This window comes from Bactrocera neohumeralis, unplaced genomic scaffold (assembly GCF_024586455.1).
Source record: "Bactrocera neohumeralis isolate Rockhampton unplaced genomic scaffold, APGP_CSIRO_Bneo_wtdbg2-racon-allhic-juicebox.fasta_v2 cluster10, whole genome shotgun sequence".
In the NCBI taxonomy this organism is placed as follows: Eukaryota; Metazoa; Arthropoda; class Insecta; order Diptera; family Tephritidae; genus Bactrocera; species Bactrocera neohumeralis.
This window is the reverse complement of record NW_026089623.1, coordinates 4,952,723-4,977,806: the sequence shown is the minus strand read 5'-3', so window position 1 is coordinate 4,977,806 and position 25,084 is coordinate 4,952,723. Positions and strand designations below refer to the sequence as shown.

The 25,084-nt window shown below is 36.0% G+C and overlaps 1 long non-coding RNA gene and 1 pseudogene across 1 annotated transcript; both read left to right on the top strand.

Moving 5' to 3' along the window:
• Nucleotides 1–12,936: 12,936 nt before the first annotated feature.
• On the top strand, nucleotides 12,937–17,248 carry LOC126764941 (uncharacterized). The gene is made up of 3 exons (XR_007668135.1): nucleotides 12,937–13,196; nucleotides 13,276–13,385; nucleotides 16,818–17,248. It is a non-coding gene; the product is annotated as an uncharacterized LOC126764941 (long non-coding RNA).
• A 993-nt stretch (nucleotides 17,249–18,241) lies between these two features.
• On the top strand, nucleotides 18,242–18,444 carry LOC126765643 (small nucleolar RNA U3; annotated as a pseudogene).
• Nucleotides 18,445–25,084: the final 6,640 nt, after the last annotated feature.

Genomic DNA, 25,084 nt, shown 5'->3' with positions numbered 1-25,084 from the left:
AACAAGAGAAAATTTTGTTACTGTAGGATGATTTTTGATTTTTGGGCGTGGCGTGGGCGTGGTTGTGGGCGGATTTTAACAATTTTTTTTTTCATCTAATTTGGCAATATGAGAGATGTGTGCCAAATTTCAAAGCCCTACCTCGATTCTTCCTTCTATTTTTTGCCGCGGATTGTATGAAGCGGCACCACTGTGCGCCACACCATACAAGATTACGAGAAAGTTTTAAAAGAAAACGTAAAGAACTCAAGAAGGCGATCAAAAGTAGTAAGTCTTCGAGTTTTAAAGAGCTATGTGAAAAGGTGGACGAGAATCCGTGGGGCGATGCTTATAAAATAGTAATGGCGAAAATCAGAGGGGGAAAAAGTCAAGCACCAACCTGTCCGATTCTCCTAGAAAAGGTGGTGAAAACGCTTTTCCCAACGCAAGAACCACAATCGAGCAGAACGATACCAACCATGATGGAATCTGCAATTGTAGGCGAGAAGGAGGTAATGGAAGTGGCAGAGAGATTTGGCAACGCAAAGGCTTTAGGACTTGATGGCATCCCGAACAAGGCACTTAAAATTGCCATCAGCCATAAAAAGAGGGCATTTGCCGAACTCTACACACGATGTCTGAATGAAGGAATCTTCCCGAAAGTATGGAAGAAACAGCGGCTGGTTCTTCTGCAAAAGCCAAACAAACCGGCTGGAGAGCCGAGTGCGTATCGCCCACTCTGCATGATCGACACGATGGCAAAAATATTAGAAAGATTGATTTGCACACGGCTAGAACGCCACCTAGAAGAAGAGTCTCCTGGGTTATCTGAAAACCAATTTGGATTCAGAAGGCATCGGTCCACGTTAGACGCAGTTGGAAAAGTGACGGACATTGCGGCCAAAGCCATAGAGGGCACCAGATGGATGTTTGGTGATAAAAAATACTGCGCAGTTGTTACGTTGGACGTGAAAAACGCTTTTAACTCGGCATACTGGCCACATATATTGAGAGCATTAGAGGCAAGAAACACCCCGGGGTATCTTCTGAGGACAATTAGCAGCTATCTGTCTGACAGACTACTGTTGTACGATACAGATGCAGGTCCAAAAACCTACACGGTGACAGGTGGAGTACCACAAGGCTCCGTACTAGGTCCACTACTTTGGAATGTGCTGTACGACGGGGTGTTACGATTACCGCTACCAAAAGAAGCACAGATAATTGGCTATGCGGACGATATTGCCGTAACGATCGTAGCTAAAGAACTCTTGCAGATACAGAATATATGCAATGAGACCGTGTCGAAAATCAAAGACTGGCTTACGAGTAACAAGCTACAACTTGCAGGAGAAAAAACAGAGGCAGTGCTCATCACGAGCAGAAAAAGGCTAGAAACAGTCACATTGAACATTGATGGGTATAACGTTGTAACGCAAACTTCTTTGAGGTACCTTGGCGTTATGATCGATACGAGGCTCAATTTCAAGGCGCACATTGAAAAGGCCTGTGGTAAGGCGGCTAAAGTGACTGCGGCCCTGTCGAGGATCATGGCAAACATTGGAGGCCCAAGTCAAAGAAGGAGAGCTCTGTTGGCCAAAGTTAGCCAGTCAATGCTTATGTACGCAGCTCCCATATGGGGGACAGCCCTGCGTCAAAAAACCAGTGTAAATATGGCAAAGACTGCGTCCAGGTTATGTGCCCTGAGAGTTGCCTGTGCATTTAGAACGGTGTCGCACGAGGCGAGTGCTATCATATCTGGTCTTATGCCACCGGATATAATGGCCTCTGAGCTAAGTAGAGTCTACCATAAAACAAAAACAATGAATAGGCGCCTAACGGTCGACGAGCGCAAAGAGGAGAGAAAGTCAAGTCTCGATGAGTGGCAAAAGCAATGGGATGCGGCAGATAAAGGAAGATGGACCCATAGATTAATTAAGAATGTATCAGCCTGGATTGACAGACAACACGGAGAGACAGATTTCTACCTAACGCAGTTCTTATCGGGCCATGGCTGTTTCAGGGAATACCTACACAAATTTGGCCACGATGACGAAATACAATGTTCCTTCTGCGGAAATGCCGCAGAAAACGCAGAGCACGTCTTTTTCACCTGCTCCAGGTATGTAGTAGAGAGAGAGACGATAGAAAAGCTGACAAATGAAAGCATAACGCCCGACAACATAGTGAGTCACATGCTGCGATCACAGCTGGTGTGGGCTAAAGTGAAAGAGTGGGCCGCAATAGCGCTCCTAGAACTGCGAACAAAAGAAAGGCAGCGAAGAAGCATAAGACCACATGAAGAACCCGAGCGGTAGGTCGTGAAGAGGCAGTTATTGCCCAGCTTGGTCCTGCGAAGTAGTGCGTAGGCTAACGGCGGTCCCGCAGGTCCGAATACAAGCTATAGCAGCCGGAGTTAAGGGTTTAGTACGTAGGCATAATGTCCCGCAAGTCCAGAATAGTTATGTATTACTGTCTGGGCGTGGTCCCGAAAGAGGTGTACTCTAGCGGACAATATGAATCGTGCATGCTACCAGTTCCACCCTGGTAGTATCTTTAGCATTATTATTGTTGTTCGATATATGATTTATGCAGCTTCCTTTTATTTCACAATGGAACTACCAATAATGAGTAGCATTAATCTTAAGTTATTATTTATACTTAAGTTTTACTAAATTTATACACACACATATATTTCACACACTGTGGCGAGAAAACATTGTAAATATTTAATATTTAATATTAATTGTTATCTGGTCACTCTAATTTTGCATATCCACCACGGCATTACTCGTTATTCTAATTCCTCATTTCCCTTTATCCTTTAATATATTTATACATACATACATGTGAGAACAATTAAGCTTAGCTTTGCCTAAGCCTAGCATCATAGTTATAGCACGGTAGAGGAGTATACTATACCATGGTTATTGTTCGCTTTTTACATTCGATACCTGCACACGCATTATTTTCTAGTTCGTTTCTTATATTCGCTAACTGAAGGCGCAAGGGCATTTCATCTGGTAAACCACAAGCCACGTAACTTTCTATTCGTTGTATTATATATGTTTATATATTATATATGTATATATTATTTTGTAAATATATATCGTCGTTGTTTTATATCGCGATTCGAAGCTATCAAGAAAGCTTGGTAGCTCAACATTTTGGTGACCCCGACGTGATCGTTGCGTGTGTTTCTTGGTGATAAAGTAAATCTTGACATTAAATATCAAACTATTAGTTCGTACGCCACCGTGCTAGTGTAAAATTAGTGGACACTACGGTAAATTTGGATACTTAAGCGAAAACATTTCTAACGTAACTTAAAACCGTAAGCACCGTTTATCGGGTGCCGCTGGTTTCTTCAACGGTTCAGTACGGTTATACTTTACCGCGCTGATCACCTAACCTCGTTAATTTTTAATTGGTTAAATTTATTGGATATGTCGTTAAACCAATCAATCGGTGGTACTCCAGCTGCAGACATTCCTGCAAATGAGAGTCCCATAAGTCAACATTCACCAATGGGCAGGGTGACATTTTTAAAATTGAGGACACAGGCCATGTTTAAGCGCTTTGAATGCATATGTGCTGATATGGACTCGGAGCGGTTCCAAAGCATGGACGAATATGCTTTAGCAGCAATAATTGATTCAGTTAACAAACTGGAATCTAACTTCTTGGCTGCACACACAACTTTGGCAGAGCATGACTTTGAATCTATTGGAAGTGATTTACTATCCAATTTGATACGAATTTGGTTCAGTTGAATGCTACTTTACAACGTGAAATTGGAAAGCGTAGCTCTTCTCAACATTGTTCCACATTCAAGGTGAACAGCAATGAATTCCAGCCTATTATAGTGAATACTAATCGTTCACGTTTGCCTCAATTAACGTTGCCTAAATTCAGTGGTTCCTATATAGAGTGGACAAATTTCTATTCGATGTTCACATCAATCATCGATAAGGATAGCGACCTAAGCGATGTGGACAAATTGCAACATTTGCGTTCCTGTTTGAGTGGTGCTGCTCTTGACACCATACGATCGTTGGAAATAAAAGAGGCTAATTATGAAATCGCATTAGATCTCATTAAACGATTTGATAATAAACGTCTTATTTTTCAGGCACATATCAGGGAGATTTTCGGGATGGACAAAACAGATGGTACCGTCGGCAAGCTGCGAGCGTTGACTGACAAGGTCAATTCGCATATATGTGCGTTGCAGTCACTTGGTTCAAAAGAGCAAATAGCGGACTGCATAGTGGTACAATTCTTAACACAAAAGTTGGACAAAGTAACTCCAGCAAAATGGGAAGAAAGTTGGTCAATAAACGAGCTACAATCGTGGGAATCATTAGCTGCATTTTTAGAACATCGATGTCGTACCCTCGAGAACATAGAGCATTCATTACAAACCCAAGCTGAAACATTTGGTAAAACCGGAAAAACCGTGAGTACACATCAAAGAAAATCCTTTGTTGCTTCAAATAGCTTACTGGGTGTTTGTGTATTTTGTGGAAAAGCTGAGCATTTAATTTATAATTGTCAACGGTTTTTAAATCTTTCGCCTAACATTCGCCAGAAAAAAGTTAAGAAACTTTTACTATGTCTAAACTGTTTAAAGAAAGGCCAGCAGATGCGAGATTGCAAATCTAGTTCTTGTCGAAAATGTCATTCAAAGCATCACACGCTTTTACATTTTAATCGTTTACCATCAGCTAATGGCCACGAAGTACCATTAATACCAAACTCTGTCCAAGCTAATGCCATGACTGCAACGCTGCCCACCCTGCCTGACATCTCTGCTTCCCGATCTCCATCTGATGTTGTGCTCTTAGCTACTGCAACCGTTTTAGTAAAGAATCGTGCCGGAACTTTCGTACCTTGTCGCTCACTTTTGGACTCTGGCTCACAGATTCACTTCGTCACAAGTCGCTTCGCAAACCAACTTCAACTGCATAAATCTAAATCTTTCGCTACGGTTTCTGGAATTGGAGATGCAAATTTTCCTACAGATGGATACTCAGTCAATCTTGTATTAAAATCGCGGACTTCAGATTACTCAACAAACATTACTGCTCTTATCGCTCAAACGATTACTGATAATCAACCTGGAACTTCAGTCATGACCGATGATTGGAATGTTCCTTCGAATATTCAACTAGCTGATCCTGATTTCAATATACCACAGCGCATCGATATGCTCATCGGAGCAGGACTTTTCGTCGAACTCATTTGTGTAGGGCAGATAAAGTTGGCACCTGGGTTACCCATTCTTCAAAAAACTCGACTGGGATGGGTTTTATCTGGTGGTTGGCAGCAGATCATCTATTGGAATTGATAAAGATATCCAGTTAGACAAATTAGTTCGCCGCTTTTGGGAAATTGAACATGTTCATGAACCAATCACCAAAACTTCTAAAGAAGACCTCGAGTGTGAGGAACATTTCAAAAATAATTACTCACGTCTATCATCGGGCGAGTATTCGGTTTGCTTACCCATTAAGCGCAGCTTAGATTCACTTGGTGATTCATATTTAGCTGCTAGACGCAGATTTGAGAATATCGAACGCAAACTTAGTAGAAATCCTAATTTAAAGGCGAAATATAGCTCATTCATGAAGGAATATGAGCACCTTAGTCATATGTCATTAGTTTCTGAAAGAATGATTTCCAAGTGCAGGTACTTTCTACCTCATCATTGCGTTATTAAGGATGATAGTACGTCAACGAAGTTGCGAGTTGTTTTTGACGGTTCTGCGGCCACAACTTCAGGGTTATCACTAAATGACATACTCATACCATTCAAGCAAAACTTTTCAACATTCTTGTTCGTTTTCGTACCTTTCCAATTGCACTCACTGGGGACATTTGCAAAATGTATCGATGTGTTCGAGTAACATCTCCAGATAATATGCTTCAGTGCATACTTTGGCGAAATTCCCCAGAAGAAAAATTACATATATACAAGTTAGACACTGTCACATACGGCACCAAGCCTGCTGCGTTCTTGGCTATACGTACTATGCATCAGCTAGCATTAGATGAATCCTCAGCTTATCCGCTTGGTTCAGAAATCGTTCTTCGAAATTTCTATGTAGATGATCTTATCTCCGGAGGAAGTTCAGTAGAGGAAGTACAACAAATCAGGCAACAAACTACAAACCTACTTTCTAAAGGTCATTTTCAGTTAAGAAAGTGGTGCTCTAACAACTCAGATGTTCTCAGCGAAATTCCTGTTGCTGATAGAGAAAGTCTTCTTAGTTTCGATGAATCCAGCGATATTGTCAAAACTCTCGGACTTGTTTGGAATCCATCGAAGGATGTCTTTTTGTTTAAATACAATCCTCAGCAAACATCGGAAAAATGTTCCAAGCGTTCCGTATTGTCTACCGTAGCACGTTTCTACGACCCATTGGGTCTGATTGGCCCCACACTTACTAGAGCTAAAATTCTGTTGCAAAGGATGTGGAGAGACAAGCTCGATTGGGATGAAAGTTTACCACTTTCCATATGCACAGCATGGTTAGCATTTTGTAACGATTTTGTTGATCTTCAACACACATCATTTCCACGATATGTTCTTCAGCCTGGCGCTGCTGTTCAAATACATGCATTTTGTGATGCCAGTCTGGAAGCATACGGCGCTTGTGTTTACGTTCGCTCAGTTAAGGATGATGGCATTAAAGTTCACTTGTTGTGCTCCAAGGCTCGTTTCGCCCCTCTGAAAACGTTGACAGTTCCCAAATTAGAGCTTTGTGCGGCCGCCTTACTGGCGCAATTATTATCTGAATTAAGAAAAATGAATATATTTGATTGTTCTTATTACTGCTGGTCGCATCAGTGGTTCTTTCATGGCTACGAGAGGAACCTTCAAAATTCAACGTATTTGTTGCCAATCAAACAGTAACTAACTGAAGGCATGCAGTGGCGTTACGTTCCCACCTCCATGAATCCAGCTGACATCCTATCAAAGGGCGCTACACCAAAGGAGCTCCTAAGGTCAAGACTTTGGACGTATGGTCCACAATTTTTGGAAAACGTTGAATCTTCGTGGCCACAACCATGCGCCCTTCATACATATGTCTCTACCAGAAACTCGTCAAAAGGTTTTGCACCTCTCATCTGATAGACTCGACATAACTTTTTCGTTCAAATATATCAACTCGTTCGGAACAATACAGCGTATTTTTGGATACATATACAAATTTATAAAATCGAAAAGATCACTGCTCACAACTACAGATATCCATCATGGGACTCAATTGTTCATACGCCTAGTCCAAAGAGCACAATTGAGGTCAGAAATCGTAGCCCTGAAGGAAAACAACGTTGTACACACATCAAGTAAAATCGCTTCGTTATCGCCATTTTTGGACGATTTTGGAATTAGACGAGTTGGAGGTCGTTTAAAGAACTCAACATTAGACTTTGAGGCACGTCATCCAATGATTCTACCAAAGAATCATCCATTAACGTCGTCAATAATCACTCATTTTCATCGAAAGTATCACCACGCAGGACCTCAGTCTCTACTTGCATCCATTCGTATGCAATTTTGGCCTATAGGTGGAAGAAAAACTATTGCGAGTGTTCTACGAAAATGTATTATTTGTTGCAGATCAAAACCCCGCCTCGTTGAGCAAATCATGGCTGACTTGCCTAAGGAACGCATCCATGCATCACGGCCCTTTATCGTTACGGGCATAGACTACTGTGGACCATTTTACTTCAAACCCGAAACGCACAAGAAAGCACCTCAAAAATGCTATGTCAGCGTATTCATTTGCTTCGCCAAAAAAGCTGTGTGGATGGAACTGGTGAAAGATCTTTCAACAGGTTCTTTTCTTGATGCATTTAAGCGCTTTATAGCTACTCGTGGCATACCAAGTTGCATTTGGTCAGACAATGCGACAAATTTTGTTGACGCCAAGAACGAGCTGAATGATTTACGCGAGCTTTTTCTTAATGAAAATCATCGCAATCAAGTTCACGCTTACTGCCTCAATTATGGGATAGATTGGCGTTTCATACCTCCTCGATCATCACATTTCGGTGGCCTGTGGGAGGCAGCAGTAAAAATGGCAAAGAGGCACTTCTATCGCTCCGTTGGTTCATCACTTCTCGGTTTTGAAGAATTACGTACCTTAGTATGTCAAATCTCAGCAGTAATTAATTCAAGACCTCTTGTGCCACTTTCAGAAAATCCAGAAGATCTTGATGTACTGACGCCCGGACATTTTCTTGTTGGTGGTCCTCTTATCGCTATTCCTGAGCCGAACCTCACGCATCTAAGCTGCAATCGTTTCGATCGCTGGCAGCAGGTTACCTACATCCAACAGATATTTTGGAAGCGATGGAGTGAAGAATATCTTACTATTCTACAACAACGAGCGAAGTGGCGTAAACCACACCCAAACATTGAAGTCAATGACATCGTATGCATCAAAGACGAAAATTCAGCTCCTCTCAAATGGCCGTTAGCTCGTGTTACAGAAGTTATCACTGGGACAGACGGAGTCGCAAGAGTAGCCGTTCTTCGTACGTCTACCGGCATGACGCGTCGAGCTATCAACAAACTATGCGTTTTACCTGTCAATGATTCTTTTGAAAGTCAGACCTTTCAACGGGTGGAGGATGTTCGGAGCAGTTCCTTTCACAATGGAACTACCAATAATGAGTAGCATTAATCTTAAGTTATTATTTATACTTAAGTTTTACTAAATTTATATGCACAAATATATTCTACCCAATGTGGTGAGAAAGCATTGTAAATATTTAATATTAATTGTTATCTGGTCACTCTAATTTTGCATATCCACCACGGCATTACTCGTTATTCTAATTCCTTATCTCCCTTTATCCTTTAATATATTTATACATACATACGTGTAAGAACAATTAAGCTTAGCTTTGCCTAAGCCTAGCATCATAGTTATAGTTCGCTTTTTACATTCGGTGCCTGCACACGCATTATTTTCTAGTTCGTTTCTTATATTCGTTAACTGCAGGCGCAAGGGCATTTCACCTGGTAAACCACCAGCCACGTAACTTTCTATTCGTTGTATTATATATATTTATATTAATAAATAATTTGTAAATATATATCGTCGTTGTTTAAATCGCGATTCGAAGCTATCAAAAAAGCTTGGTAGCTCAACAACCACACAAACGACAATGTATTATATGACGTCACATCATACGCATGTGATGATGTGATGATAGAACACATGACTTAATATATAATAGTTTGATAACTCATCTCAACACATTTCAACGTAATACATATCCTCTCGTCTCATCACAACACTTGGCAATGGCATATCATATCAAAAAAGGCGGATGTATGACCCATACGTTTTAAAAGAGGTAGGGGGACAAAAAATTCAATATCTTTGTAATTGTATGAATGAACAAAAATTTTGTAGAATATTAAAGGTGAATATTTTCTGCGTTGTGTCACATGCTTTTCAGTTTTTTTAGCTTGAGGAACATATCAAAAATTTCAAGTTTTAGCAAAAAATTATGTAAAATATTATTATTTAAAAAATGGATCGAGAAAACATATCTGTAATGTAGCAGGAAAATTTTTCTTTGACTTTACAAAATTTCATCGATTTATCTCCAGTAGTTTACGAGAAAATAATTTTAAAATTTTATCTTGCTCTAAATTTCAATCTACAGTAACTTTAACAAAAAATAATAATTTTTACGAAATTTTTATGTCACGTGGTATGCGTCTGTTCCCCTTCTTAATGAACTGCTAATTTTCAAAATCAGTGATTTTTGTGAAATTTTCATGGACCACTTGACGTGGTTTGACCCTATTACGTAAAAATAGGTTGCTGATAATCTTACACGGCATAATGTGTTATTCATTGTAACTTCTAAGCTGATCAGTAAGTCAATTGTGATGGTGACCTTAAAACAGCTCAGACATCGACTGCATTGTCGCGAACGATGGCTATTATAATAACATAAAGATATTGCACGTAAAGCAACATCCGTTGCTTAGGGATAAATGTACCATATGTACATGTATATTATATATTAAGGTGGCCTCTAAGTTAAGTTTGCCAACTAAAAAATATTTAACATAACCAGTTCTTTATTTTCTATTTATAACATTTTTTTCTTGTAGAAACCATGGAACTTTTTAATATTTTGCATTAAGCAACTAAAGCTATAACTTTCGAAAGGGATATTCTAATAAAAAATTGTTTATTCTACAAAAATTGTGACCGGAGCTGCCACACAAGTATTTATACACTAGCTGACCCCGCAGCCGTTGTCCTGCATGATTATATGTGATCTGGTCTACGGAAAGGGGGCTTAAGTGTCAATTTTTTTTAGTTGATTCGGATGGAAAATGAGATGCTTTTTCACGTAATAGAATCCAAAAAGTCATAAACTAGTTTTCGCACGTTAGCTCCCTTTTCGTAGACCAGGTCACATATGTGTTTTGAAATGAAAAGAAAGTTAAATTTATATTGTGTTGAACATCAATTATTTTCGATTTTTCTTCATTTTTTTCACTGTAGCGCAACTTGATATACAATACTTTTTGGTTTCTGTTCTGGTGCGTAAATGTACAGAGAAGATGGTTTTCCAACTCGTGAACACGCCACGTATATCTGGCCGCGTGAAAAACATAGCATTTCCAGATTTATGCCACACTCTTCCAGCGACTATCCTTGTGTCCTGTTGAGTGTTATCGCAAATGCAATTTTCCCTGGAAACTGAATACGTTTGAACTGAAATGGTTTTCCCCTTGTATTCGTTAACTGCATCACAATCAGTTTGGTTCCGTTACACAGTTTCGTCGCATGAAGATTGTGAAACATAATAATGACAGATCCAACTTTGAAATGCAAATGAAGCTGCGGCATACCAAAGACTTTAGAAACACGACGGGATATTTCACGGCTTCGTTTTCATTGTAAATACGATCGATCGATTTGTATGATTCCTCCCGGAATTTAACTTTGAATCTTCCAGTTTAATACCATGTTCAGACCGACACTTAATCACACGATTTCGGCTGTTGAATGGATTATCCCACTAATCTTAAAAATTTATCAAGATTTCGCCTTACAAAAATTACAGTTCCAAATCACTTCATTGAAATGATTTCAGACTGATCCACGCTAAATCTCTCTGTGCGACTCTGATTTTGCGCAATCTACTTGTCAGCACTGGAAATCTGTTACATTATCAGAGCTGATTTAGACACTACAAAGGGGGAAAAATGTAAACAAACACATTTTTTTTAAAGCAATGAATATAATTTCACCTGAAAATCGACTTAACAAATGAAAAAATGCATCTTTATTTCTATTATATGGAAAATATTAAAAAAAAGACGGCTTTTATTTGAAAATACGGCACGATTCCGATTACTTTGGCGGCGGGGTAAAAAAAACGAATTTCCATATAAATGGGGTATGTGCGGATAGGGTAGCTTCTCCAGAGGAGGAATATCCAAAAATAATGTAAAAATAACTAATATTTTTTGAAATATTCACGTTTAAAAATTCAAAAATTTGCACTAAGAAAACATGTTATTTCTCTATGTTTCTCTAAATTTTTTCACATTTTTCTCTTGTTATATTTAAATATACACTTTAAAGATTGAAATAAGTTCACATTTCACTTTTATTTTGTAATATTTTACCTATATTTATTAATTTAAAAATCACTTAGAACACTCATCGTTGCAAAGGCTAGATTGTTTACAATTATGAGGAAAACGAGCGTTGCCACATCTCAAACACCAAATTTGTAGGATTCTTAACGATTTTTCTTTGTTTGTTCTTTTGCGTGATTCTTTTTTCTATATTAATTATAATAAACAATACTTTCCAACAGTTTTCAAGTTATAATATTGAGTTATGAAAACTTGTTCCATATACACATGTATATATACATATGTATACATATATACTATACATATGTATGTATATGTATAATATGCGAGTTATGTTTAATAAAAATAAATAAGTAAAAATCTATAATAATATTGTAAAATTTATATCATATCGGGGTGACTGAAGTACTTTCGCGTAGTACTCCTTTCTGCGTTGGCGGCCTTCGGCCGCGCTTTAAAAAAAATAACCCTGGTCGAGCGAATACCCGATGTGACTGAAGTACTTTCGCATAGTACTCCTTTCTGCGTTAAAATAAAAAAAATATATTGAGTTTCGTTATAAAGTGGTTATATTTTTGGTTATCTTGCACTAATATTCAAGCAAAGTTTGAGTTTTCATTATAAAATATTTAAATATTATTATATAATATTATTATATAATATTATTATATAATATTAGTATATAATATTACATATTTGTTTATTAAATTAAATAGAGAACATATCCATATGAATGGATAGAGGAATTTTTGGGAAAAAAGGCATTTCAGCGAATTTCCTTATTATCACATGGCAGCGCTCCATTTCGTCGTAATTTTAGCACACACATGATGTTCACTACGAGTGTAAAATGTAATTTTTAAAATAAAGATTTCTTCGGTAGAAAAACTGTTAAAAGTGTAAAATGTGGATTTATTTAAAAGTTTATAGTTTAAATTAATTATTTTGAAGTGAAAAATGTGAGTAAAGTGTGTTTAATGCGGTAAAATAGCTTGTTGAAATGCTCGAATTTTGGGAATTTTTGAACTTTAATTTCCAATATCTCGTAAATTAAGCGTTTGCTGTACCTATAACCCTATATATTTTTTAATCAGGAGGACTTCCTCTTTCCAACGGTACCTTCAAATCGCGGCGCGAAAGAAATCGGAATTGTGCCGAAAATACTATATGACAATCTTTCCTTTTGGTAAATATTAAGCGATGTGAATTCTTGAATGACAATAACACTGTTGTTGGGTTATGAAATGCTTAAATGTAATCTAATCTTTTAAATTTTCGGTCTGAACATGGTATAAGTCATTAACATCGGTATTTTAAGCAGCTGAAATTGCTCGTGCACTCAAGTAATCGCAGTGACGATAATTTGGCCAATGTTCGGATAAACATTCGTGATGAGTTCATCTTTCGTTGAAGTAAATTGACAAAAGGCAGGTGAAATTGATATCAAACCACTGGAAGTATCAACCGAAATGTGCTCATTTCCAATTCTTAGCGAATACAATGTAAAATGTATTCGGCAATATAATTTTTTGCGGATATGTCAAAATGATCTTCGCGAAAAGTATGCGACCTTCAGTTTTTAATTAATCAATCTGTTTTTAATTAGTGTTTTTTCTATCCTGCCCTCTACTATGTCTAAGGGTGTTGTTTTTATTGTGGAATGTATGGATTTATTGTACCACTCGATACACTTGTTGTTCTAAATTTTTCAGATAATGTGCTGTGCAGCCTTTCTACGTCTGCATTCCCGGTATGGTTGTTTGGTTTCGTAAAATGTACTTCTATATCTTCTGATTTTAGGAAATCTTTAACATTTATTGAGTTGAACTCGTTATCAGTAATTATTATTTTTGGTTTACTTCTCATTGCAAAGTAAATTCTAATTTTTTCTATAATTGTGTTACTTTTTCTGTCTTCTAATTGTATGGCTGTTGCATGTTTTGAAAACTTATTAATGAATGTGATAAAGCTAGTATGTTTCTTTATAGTGTAAACATTCATATGTAACATTTCATTTACGTAGGTTGCTATATATATTTCTGGCCTAATAATGTAAATAGGCATATTTATCAACGAAAATGTTTTTTTTTACTTTTTTATTTTTATTTTTTTTTTATTTTTATTTTTTTTTTTATTTTTATTTTATTTTTATTTTTATTTATTTTTTTTTATTTTTATTTATTTTGGTCGATTACTGTTTTGTTTCGGGCTCATACGCATAGATCCAAGATTCGTCACCTGTAACGATCTTATAAACGTCTTTTGAAGTACCGCGATCGTATTTTTTTAGCATTTCTTTACACCAATCCACACGAGCCTTTTTTTGAGCGATTGTCAAATTGTGCGGGATCCAACGAGAACAAACCTTTTTTACGGCCAGGTGTTCATGCAATATCGAATGAATGTATGCTGGTGGGAGAAATGCATGGGCATGCCTCTATCTGAAGGTATGTTATATGACGGTCTTACATTATCAGTTCACGTACGGCATCGATGTTTTCTGGCACAACGGCTGTTTTTGGACGAATTTCACGGAATTCGTCTTTGAGCGAGCGTCGGCCGCGATTGAATTCGTTGTACCAGTTTTTCACAGTGCTATAGGATAGTGCTTCATAGCCATACAAAGATTTTAGTTCATCGATGCACTCTTGTCGTGATAATCCACGTCGAAAGTTGTGAAAAACGATCGCACGAAAATGTCCATTTTTTGGGCGAGATGAATTTTTTAATTCCCTGTAAATAAAACAATTCACGATTAAATGACAAAACGTTCTGAGTGATGTTATGCTAAAAACTGTCAAACTTTCCAATGGAAATGTCAGATTGCACCTGGCAACACTTAGTGTTGCCCCAGGTCAGAATATATATAGCGGCCCTCGTACATTAAATGGTGTTTCTGTGATATTGAATTTTGCTTTAATAGGGTTCCTAATGTATTTTGATCTGTTGCAAATATCACAATTATTTATATATTTTTGTACGAAAGTTTTAGGTTTTTGTAGTAAATTTTTGGTTTGATAACTTCATAATTTTCTGTTTTTCCTGCATGTCCTGTTTCATTAATATGATATTTAGCAATTTGTTTAAATAATCCATTCTGCTAACTTCTTTCGCGTTAAAGCTAGATTTATAAAATTTTACTTCAGTGTTAAATAACTCTACTAACTTGGATTGAACCTGCTTGTATAAATTATCGGGAAGTTCGGTATATAGTATATTTCTACCCTTTTCGACTTTATATGTATGTTGCCTAAACAAATCGGCCATATAATTAGTCTCAATATCATTTGAATTTATATATTATATATTTTGATTTCACCGTTCGCTACTTTCGTGTCTTGCGTTTTATTATTTGTAATTATAATTTGAGTTGCAAATCTATTAACTACTGTATTGAGTGGTGTAAAATTTTGATAGATACTGTTATCTTCTTCAACGTTTACGGTATTTAATATGTTGCCTTATTGACTATTTATTCGGCTCATAAAATCGGCTACTTTATTTTCCTTACCCTTTATGTAGTTAATATGTATGTTATATTCACCAAGTTTCAAGAGCCACCTTTGGAGTCTTGGGTTAATATCTTTTCCTTTCGTCTTTGTGTGCAACCAAACAAGTGGTTGATGGTCTGTTAGGAGTTCCAATGGTTTGCCATATAAATATGGTCGGAAATAGTTGACTGACCAGACGATAGCAAGCAATTCTTTTTCGATTGCAGCATAATGTTTTTCGTGATCGTTTAAGGTTCTACTAGCGTAAACGATGGGGTGATTTTCTTGAGAAAGGACTGCTCCTATTGCATTATCACTAGCATCTGTTGTTAGTTTAAAATTTTTAGACCAGTCTGTGGTATTTTTCTTTAGGTACTTTGTAAGTCCGTGGGCTACTTTAGCATAATCCTTTATGAATTTCCTAACAAGTAATTAAGTCTTGACCTCCCTAACGCAAGACAGCCAAGAAGGAAGTGTTGAGTTGTTTCCACCTAATCTTCTTCAATACAGCTTCTGCAGAAGGCGTCTGGTAGGACAATGGCGTGTTACAAGTCTCTAAAGTAGGGAAAGGCTGCCTTACTGAGGGCAAAGAGATCACTAGATCTCATGCGAACGATCTTGGGACAAACGACTTTTTCGACAGCGTGTGTAAAAGTTGTGGCCCAGCAGTAATAGATAGGATAGATCCGCTTCCATTCTACCTATAGCGGTTCTAGGGTGCCTCTTCTTGCTAGCTCATGTTTTCTGCGATTCCGCTGTGGTCTGGCACTCATATCATTCTTATCACAAAAACACTCGATGCTATTGATAGCGAGGTTAGGTCTTCGATCAACTCTGAATTCTCTCATTGTTAATGAGTTCAAGGCTGGAATCACCGCTCTGCTATCTGAGTCGATGGTCACTCCTCTGAATGAGGCTGCACTCCAGAGTAGTAAATATACTGTTACCTTAATGGCTCTAATCTCAGCCTGGAAGACAATGCAATACTTAGAAAGTTGGAGAAACTGGAGTTGATAGAGAGCTCGTGACAGTAGCCCCTCCACCTTTGACCCATCTATGAAGCTCACTGTCCCTTTTCTCCAACGGCTTCTTCCCACCCACAACTCCCTCGGTATATGGGTAGAGAAGGACCCGCCAGAGTTCGGTTTAGCTTTTTAGGAATTCAGCAGCCTGTTCTTTCGCAAAGTTTAACAATAATTAAGAAGAAATGACAACATCTGCAGGACCTAGAAGCTTTAATTCCAGCAGAATGTTATTACTGTTATGATAATATACCTTTTGAGTAATTAGTTATTTAATAAATAATAATTAAACATTATCCTCATTTTTTAGCTTGATATATTTAAATTTTTTCGAGTACTTATGACATATTAATAATAAAAATAACATGAAATATGAAAAACTTTCAAATGTTTTTATTTAAAATAAAAAAAAAAAGTATTCATATCAAATTTAGATTGATCATACGTTATTTTGTTTCAGAAATGAAAATTCAAAATAACGTAAGACACCTACTATAAAATTTGCTTAAATTTTTCTTTATCTTTTTTCCTAAAATATACTTATATATACTCATGTTAATTCAGATTTGAAAATTTTGTTTCAATATCTCAAGTGATTTTCTTTTTATACGGTTTTTTGCTTATCCTGTAAACCTACGAAAAGTGATGTTACGTTATTTTGCATTTCAGGTGACGATATGTACATATGTATTTTATGCGTTTAAGGCGGCCTGCGCAATCCAATATAATATGTGAAAACAAATGTTTGATTTATATTTTAAATGATCAAATAATATTTATCTTTTCTTTCAGATGTTATTATTATTTTTATTTAATTATTCTCTCTTTTCAGATTTTATCACTATTTTAATTTAATTAATCTTTGCTTTCAGAGTAAATTCGATTTGTTTTTAATATATTTTAGTCTTTCAGATAATATTAATCTTTTCTTTCATATATTACTATCATTTTATACAATTAATCTTTCTTTTTCTTTTAGATATTCAATGTAATTATTATTTATTTTCAGGTATTAATAACCTTTATTTTATTTCAGGTATTTGGCTTTTATAATCTTTTTCTACTCTTTTATTTTCAGGTTTTAATAACCTTTATTTTATTTCAGATATTTGTCTTTTATTATCTTTTTTCAGATATTAATTATTTTTTTAAATTAAATATATTTTTATTTATATAAAAATTATAATAAATTTTATGTAAAAATGTAAAAAATAAATTAAAATAAAAATTTTAAAAATTAAAAAGTTTTGTTTGAAATTTTAAGAAATTTTTAAAGTAGGAATCAAAAAAAGCAACCCTGCATCAGCCGTCGATTGGGGATATTAGAGCAGGACAGATATACTTTTTATATGACACTGCTGAATGAACGGAACAAAGATGTATGATCACATGTATACGTACGTGAGTGGGTAGAATATTCGCTCGGCCAATGCAAACTACTCATGATTACCCACAGGCTTACCCACTGATTATCTGGTTTTTTACCCGCTCATGGTTGGCAGGGCGGCTTTTTATTGAAGTTATACTTCTTATACGAATTCGGAAAAGGTTGCGATAGATTCAGGTTGCGCAACCTTGCTCAATATGAATCTACGCAACCTTGTCTGCGAAGATGTTCCAGCAGCAAGCGAAGCGGTGACGACAATCGGCAATCGTTTGTTCGTTTCTTTCGGCACAGCTCGGCTTTTCTACCAACAACACAATGTTGCCATGCTTATGCTGTTGTTGTTTTTGTAGAACAATTTTTCAATTTTTGGTTGGTGACTTAATCAATTAAAAAATAAATTCTGTTGGGATTCGAACCTACGTACCTACGTGCTCGTCGTAACTTTTCAAGCGCTTACCACCAAGACCACCATTGACACTTGTATTGCGTTGTCCTAATTATGGTTTGGTTATGCATGAAAGAAATATACAATGGATCGCCGATTGTTACCTCTTTCCTTGCTGCTGCTGCGCATATGTATGTTTGTATGCTTGTTCATTATTGAAGTTATACTGCTTTTTCTTTCCTTTGTCTTTCATTTCTGCGAATTCTCAACTATTTTATGTGCCCTTTTGTTAAAATACCCTGCGTTGGCCCTTGAAAAATTAAGGCTATACTTTACAGGATTATTTCTGTAGTTAGTCTTCATTTACATTTTTTGGAAATCGACCCGCGATGACGAGATATATCGTTTTATCTGACAGCGTGAGGTTTAAGAAGTTCATTTCTAATTTTGTCTTGTGGCATATTAGAAATGATGTTTCTTCGAAAATCGTTCGCTTACAACGGATAAAACGACTTCTGAGTGGTGATTTTAATGAATAAATTCCTTTTGGTTGAAATGCTCTACGTTGGCCGTTGAAAAGTTAAGACTATACTTCTCAGGATCATTCATTCCTTTAATTTTTTTCAAAGAAATTAATTACCTTTAGAAATATGCATATTTGGATTATTTCGTTGTCATTTCCATATTCGTAGCAATAGAATTTCATAAGTAAAGTAATGGCCACCGATTGTCACCCCTTGCCGCTGTAGCAGCTTCGCTTGCAAACATGCGTAAATACATATGTATGTATGTATACGTGTGATCGTGAATACATATCGACGCAGATTTTTGCGAGAAGCACCAGAAAGTTGTGCAATTTATGATTTTTGGCTTTTGCCATCGTCGCGAAGAGACGACTTGTTGGCAAAGGCATACTCGGAGAGATGTTACGGCCTCTGTTTTTATGAATGAAGCGAAATCGCTTGTGGAATTTGCGCCTGCGTTCATGAATGAAATCGTTTTTTGTTGTAAAATGTACTACACTTGTTCTTCGCCAATTTGGCTGCCATATTGTCTTGTGAAGATCAATTTTTTGTTGGTGACATATTCATATGTGTATGCATATGTATGTTTGTATGCTTGGGCATTATTTGTTTGGCAATGTATGCAAATATATGTATGTACATATAGGTATATATGAATGTATGAACATGCAAGTCAATCCGCGCACATGTAATAAGTACATATATTGATAAGTGATGAAAATATGATTTCAATTTCTGAACGCGCACATGCGTATACATACACTCATATGAGCATGTGCAGATACACAAGATAGGATAGAAGATGTATGCCTTTTAACATCGTATACTATACAAATAAATATTTTTCTTACTAATTGAAATTAAATTTATCACAGCAATATACATAATATACACTAGGCATCAAATGAAAGTATAAATTTCACATCCGTTATTTCAATGCAGTTTTATTAAAATAAACAACTAATAATTCATACATTTATATTACATTTACATTAGTATTTAAGTAACAAATTATATATTAAAAAAAAAATTTTCCGGAATAGAAAGGAAAAAATTTTGTTCCACTTTAAAAAAGGGACTCTTATATAAAAGTGGTCAAATGAAAGTATAAATTTTGAAAAAAATACGAAACGTTTGATTTAAAAGTAAATTTAGTAATTCATATTGCCTTTTTTATTCTGAATTACTGCAGGAAGACGTTTTGGCATGCCTCGAACCAAATTTTCTAATATTTTTATTGGAAGAATGTCAAGTTGACGCTTCGTCTCTATGAAAAATTCTTCCAAGTTTGTACGGCTGCTTTTTGGTATTTTTGAATCAAAAATTAACTACAATGCTTAATTGGATTTAAATCCGGTGACTGAGTTGGCCAGGCCAGTTTTTCTTTAAGCCTTCTTCAAAAAAGCGAGTAGTCAGGCGAGATGTGTGTTGGGGGTCGTTGTCTTATTGGAAGATAAACGACCCCAAGTTAACTTTTTCCGCATTTATTTTAAAATTTTCGCTAAGAATGTTAACATATGAAGCAACCGTCATTCGTCCATCTATTTTAAGTACACAACCTACACCAAATTTTGAGAAACAGCCCCAAACCATGAGAGAACATCCTCCATGCTTCACTGATGATTGTATGCACTGTGGCTTAAGCGATTAGAAGGTTTACACTACACTGTTTTTTTAACTCCTTAGCTTTTTTAATCGGACTGATCTCATTTGGCATATTTGGATATGTGGCTTAAGCGATTAGAAGGTTTACACTACACTGTTTTTTAACTTTTGCAAACTCTAGTCCTTTTTTCCTACTCGAAATGGAAAACATTGCTCGTTTTTTTGCGACATAGTTCTTAAAACCAGATGTTTGTACTTTTCATTGAACATCCAAACCAAAACTTTTAATCAACTCCCACAGCAATAATCCCGCATCCAGAACATTATTCAAAAATCTACACTTCACTCTCTGTTCATTAAATTTTTCATAAATTTGTTTGATACATTGGCCAAATGAGCTTCAGTCTCCTGCCCACAACATAACCAACACATACGTCACTAGCACGCTTCATTCACCACACTCATCTCTACACCACCTACAATCCACATCACACATAACTATACTACCATTTTCATTTTTCACCACAACCGAAAGGGAACAAAAGGGGCGGAGAAATAAGTTCGTCACTTCTTTTTGCGACCCGCTAACCATCAGCCGTGCGAGTAACCCCGAGCGACACCATATTGTGCGAACATTCGTTTTTTTTTTTATAATTCGTATTTAACATCTATAATTGTACATTATAAAACTTAAAATAAATACAATTTTTTTGTAAATTTTTAATAAATATTGAAATTGTTGTGGTGCTTCTTTTTTTTACATAAGTTTCCGAACGGTGAGTGCTAAGGAAGTAACTGAGAAAAACATGGTCCTTCGAGCCTACAGAAAGGCACTATAGAAAAAAAAAAACAAAAAAGAAAACCAAATTAAAAATTTTAAAGCATAAAAAGTGCAGTGACATTAAACAAACAAAAAAACGAAAGAAACAGAATACAACTAACTTTCTGTGAAGTAAAAAGTTACGACCACTGCTGTGAAAAAAAAAAGATAAAAAGAAATATAACACAAAAAAAAACAATCCATTTTTAACAATAACATATATATATATATATTAACATTTAATATAATATATGTATCATGTAAAAATAAAAAAAAGAAAAATAAGTTTTTAAACAAATTATTTAAAAAAATTAACAAAATCAATCGAGCGCGCCGCGTTATAAAAACCTAATACATAATTCGGGCGCGATCGGCCAAAAAACATTAATAACAACACACACCAGGAAAACCGGCACACAGGCGCGGGACAACAGGACGGGAAAACCGGAGCACACAGGCATAAAAATATTTTTCAAAACCTTACTTTCCCCCAAAACCCCTTGAGGCGAGATAAAGTAAGTGTATCGTTTTTAATTTATATTTATTATATGTATGTACATATGTATGATAACAAACGGATTTAAAATTAAATAATCCGTTTGAACGGCACAAACCGGGAAATTTTTAATTATATATATCATCTATATATATAAAACAGTAAAAAAAATTGATTTGCCTATTTGCTTACCCCACTGTTACGAACACACGTAACCAGCTAATTTACCAACAATTTAATTTCAAGTATCCACTTGCAAGATTTTCCCCAATACTCCTTCTGTTCCTCAAAACAGTAAGCAGTATACCTAAAATAAAAAGGCAAAAGGCACAAGAAAAAGAAATAAAAGAAATAATAAATTCGAACATACATACATACATATTAAATAGTAACAACTCGATTTATATTATTCGAAGTTAAAACAAAAAACACAAAGCATAAAGAGGTGAACACTCGCGCATGGTGAACTCTCTTTTGGATTCGTATCGCGCCTACAACAACGGAAGAACGTTAAAACAATATAAGCAATAAAATTACTTGAATATAACCATAGCGCATTACATACAGGCCAGACATATATGCAAAGGTTATTGACGCCTGAAACTGCGAAAGTGCATACGAGGGCTTACGAATAAGTCCGCAAAAAAAAAAAAAAAAAATATATATATATATATATACATACTTATATATACATATAAATATACACACATATAAAATATACAATATATTTATTATATTATTGCCTAAACATTTTTAAAAAAAAACTGCGTAACACAACATACGCGTATCTCAATAACATAATCGTTAATTCGGAAATAAAAACTCTTATTTACGTTAAAGAGTTTTCGGGTTTTTGCATTTATCTGAATTTAGACTAAAAAATATATTTCACGTTTATTAATTTATTTGTTACTAAATGAGCACAGACTCTAAAGATTCTAAATCTACTCAATTTTTAAAAATTCCGAAAATGATTTCTGATGACAAAAGTCCAAGTACACCTGCAGAAGCTACACGCTCGAAACAAGGTGCTACAAAGCAAAAAAAGGGGAAAGATATTTCTTACGCTAAATTCATTTCTGAGAGTGACAGCTTAATAAGATACTGCACTCGATTTTCATCTTCACCGATTCAAGATAACTCTGAATCGGTGCTAGAAATCAAAAATCAAAATATTGACAATTTCTGGACACGTCTCCAATCTGCATATGACGCGATAGTAGAAACGGACGACTCAGATCTACCCGAAAATTTCAAATCCTCGGCTTACGCCAAATATGAAAATTGCTTTGACCAATATGAAGAGACAAAAGCCATGATCTCTGATCAATTGAAATTAATTAAAGCAATTGCACCTACTCCACAAACGAGAGTAGAGCTGCCACAAATTCAAAGCCAAGAGGCGAGTTCAGGCATTCACCTTAAAGTGCCAGCATGCGATACAGAAACATTTCACGGAGGTTATGAACAATGGCCGTCCTTCCGGGACATGTTTACGGCCGTGTACATAAACCATCCTAAATTATCACTAGCGCAAAAATTGTATCACCTCAGATACAAAACCAAAGGTCAAGCAGGCGTAATAGTCAAACAGTTCGCATTAAATGACTACAATTTCAATTTGGCTTGGGAAGCTCTAAAAGAACGATACGAGAATGAAAGAATATTGGTCGACAAACAGGTCACCATATTAATGAATTTACCAAAAATTCAGAAAGAAACAAGTGAAGAGTTCATTAAACTTCAATCCACTGTTTCAAACTGTTTGTCGGTTCTATCCACACAGAATATTCCCACAGACAATTGGGACCCCATACTGGTAAATATATGCACCGCAGCATTACCAGAAAGCAATTGTTCGTGAGCTCAAACAACTTAATTTGAATAATGTTTTTGTTTATCGCACCATCACTCGTTACAATGATACTGGTAGCATCGCAAAACGCCATGGAGGTGGTCATCAAAAGACTGCAACGCCACTTGAGATGGTTCGGTCAAATTCGGAACATTGTGTTTTTTGACGAAACAATTTTTCCAATTGAGCAATTCGTAAACTCTCAAAACTATAGGGTTTACTTGACCGACCGTTCATACGAGAATCTAAGTCATCGGTTGGCCACCAGGAGGCAGCACCGCCACAAATAATGGTTTGGGCCGCTGTCACCGCAGATGGGCGCTCTCCAATTGTTTTCATCGAGCCTGGCGTCAAAGTAAATGCGACATATTATCGGGAAAGTGTTCTGGAGGCTGCTTTGAAGCCGTGGGCAAACAAACATTTCGGTCGCAAACCATGGACGTTTCAAAAAGACTCAGCACGAGTGAACCAAGAATGGCTGAAAAACAACGTTCTGAACTTCATCACGACCACACAATGGCTCTCGAATTCACCAGATTTCGAATCAAATGATTTATTCTCTCTGGGCCATTTCGGAGAGCAAGATCCGAAGTAAAGAATACACTAGTCTCGAGAGGCTGAAGAAAGCCAAAATACCGGCAAGTCACATTCGGGGAGCTTGCGATTCGTTTTTTGACCGTCTCAAGGCCATAGTTAAGGCAAAAGGTGGTCATATCTAGCAAAAATGAATTGGTCCTGAATTTATGATTATTTTCACACATTTTGTACTTTAAAATAAAAAAAAATAATTTTCAAAACCGAATTTATGGCTTTTTAATTGGTTACACTTCGAGTGTATATAAAAAGCCATGTCATATCATCATCAGCCTAGACCGGACGGCTACTTCAATCTTTGATCGTGCTTTTCTCGAAGCATCGTTTTCATCGAAGTTGATGGTCACGATTTTTCAGATACTAATGAACATCTTGTAATAGAAACATGAGGTCATGTTTGGTCGAAGAATTTTTTTTTCGACTACAACTAAATTTTTGTTTGTAACTTTGCAGGAAATTTAAATTTTTCTCAAATCCTTCGATTAATCACGACCTATACTCATCTTCTAAATTACAAAAAACAATTATTTTTTTGTAAAGATCAAAATTACTATCAGAAATCTTAATCTTCGATCATTATCTAAGAGAATCTTATGAAAATTGCAAGTCAATCGGTCCATCCGTTTTGTAGAAATTTTCCCAACTACTAAGAACAGCGTTTCGGGAAAACGCGTTTAAAATTTTGAAAGCAGTTTACAGTAAATTAGAAAATTCTTAGAAGATGTATTAAGATTACAAAAAAAAATATATTTTATTACAAACTTTTGATTTTAATAAAAATTATGAAATAAACCATGATCATGCTCCTCTGCTCCTTTGAACACTTGTCGCCACCATTACATGAAATGTGCTAAAATATTAAAAAATCCAAAATTTTAATCTTTTCTGTAGCAGTATTGTTTATACTAAGTACAAATGTCAGCATGATTTCGGGATTTTCTGTGTTGATTTCTGGATTGACTTACAATTACTCACCCATATATCTGAATATCTGTTTGTATTGGTTGCATTGCAGCAATTACGGCTGCTGCAGCATTGCTTATCTTCACAAAAAAATTTAAATAAAATGTCAAGACAACAACAACTTAATTCGTAACCTACATATCAGAATGTCTGAAAAGGAAGGAAGCTTAAATTAGTGAACAAATAAAGCGAGTGCCATCAAGCTAAGTTATTTCTAGTGTTTTCTTGCAAAGAAAATGAGGCCTTCCACTTATCACTTCTAAGGCTGAACCCACACCGGGTTAGTCAAAACAGTTTTTCTTATCTC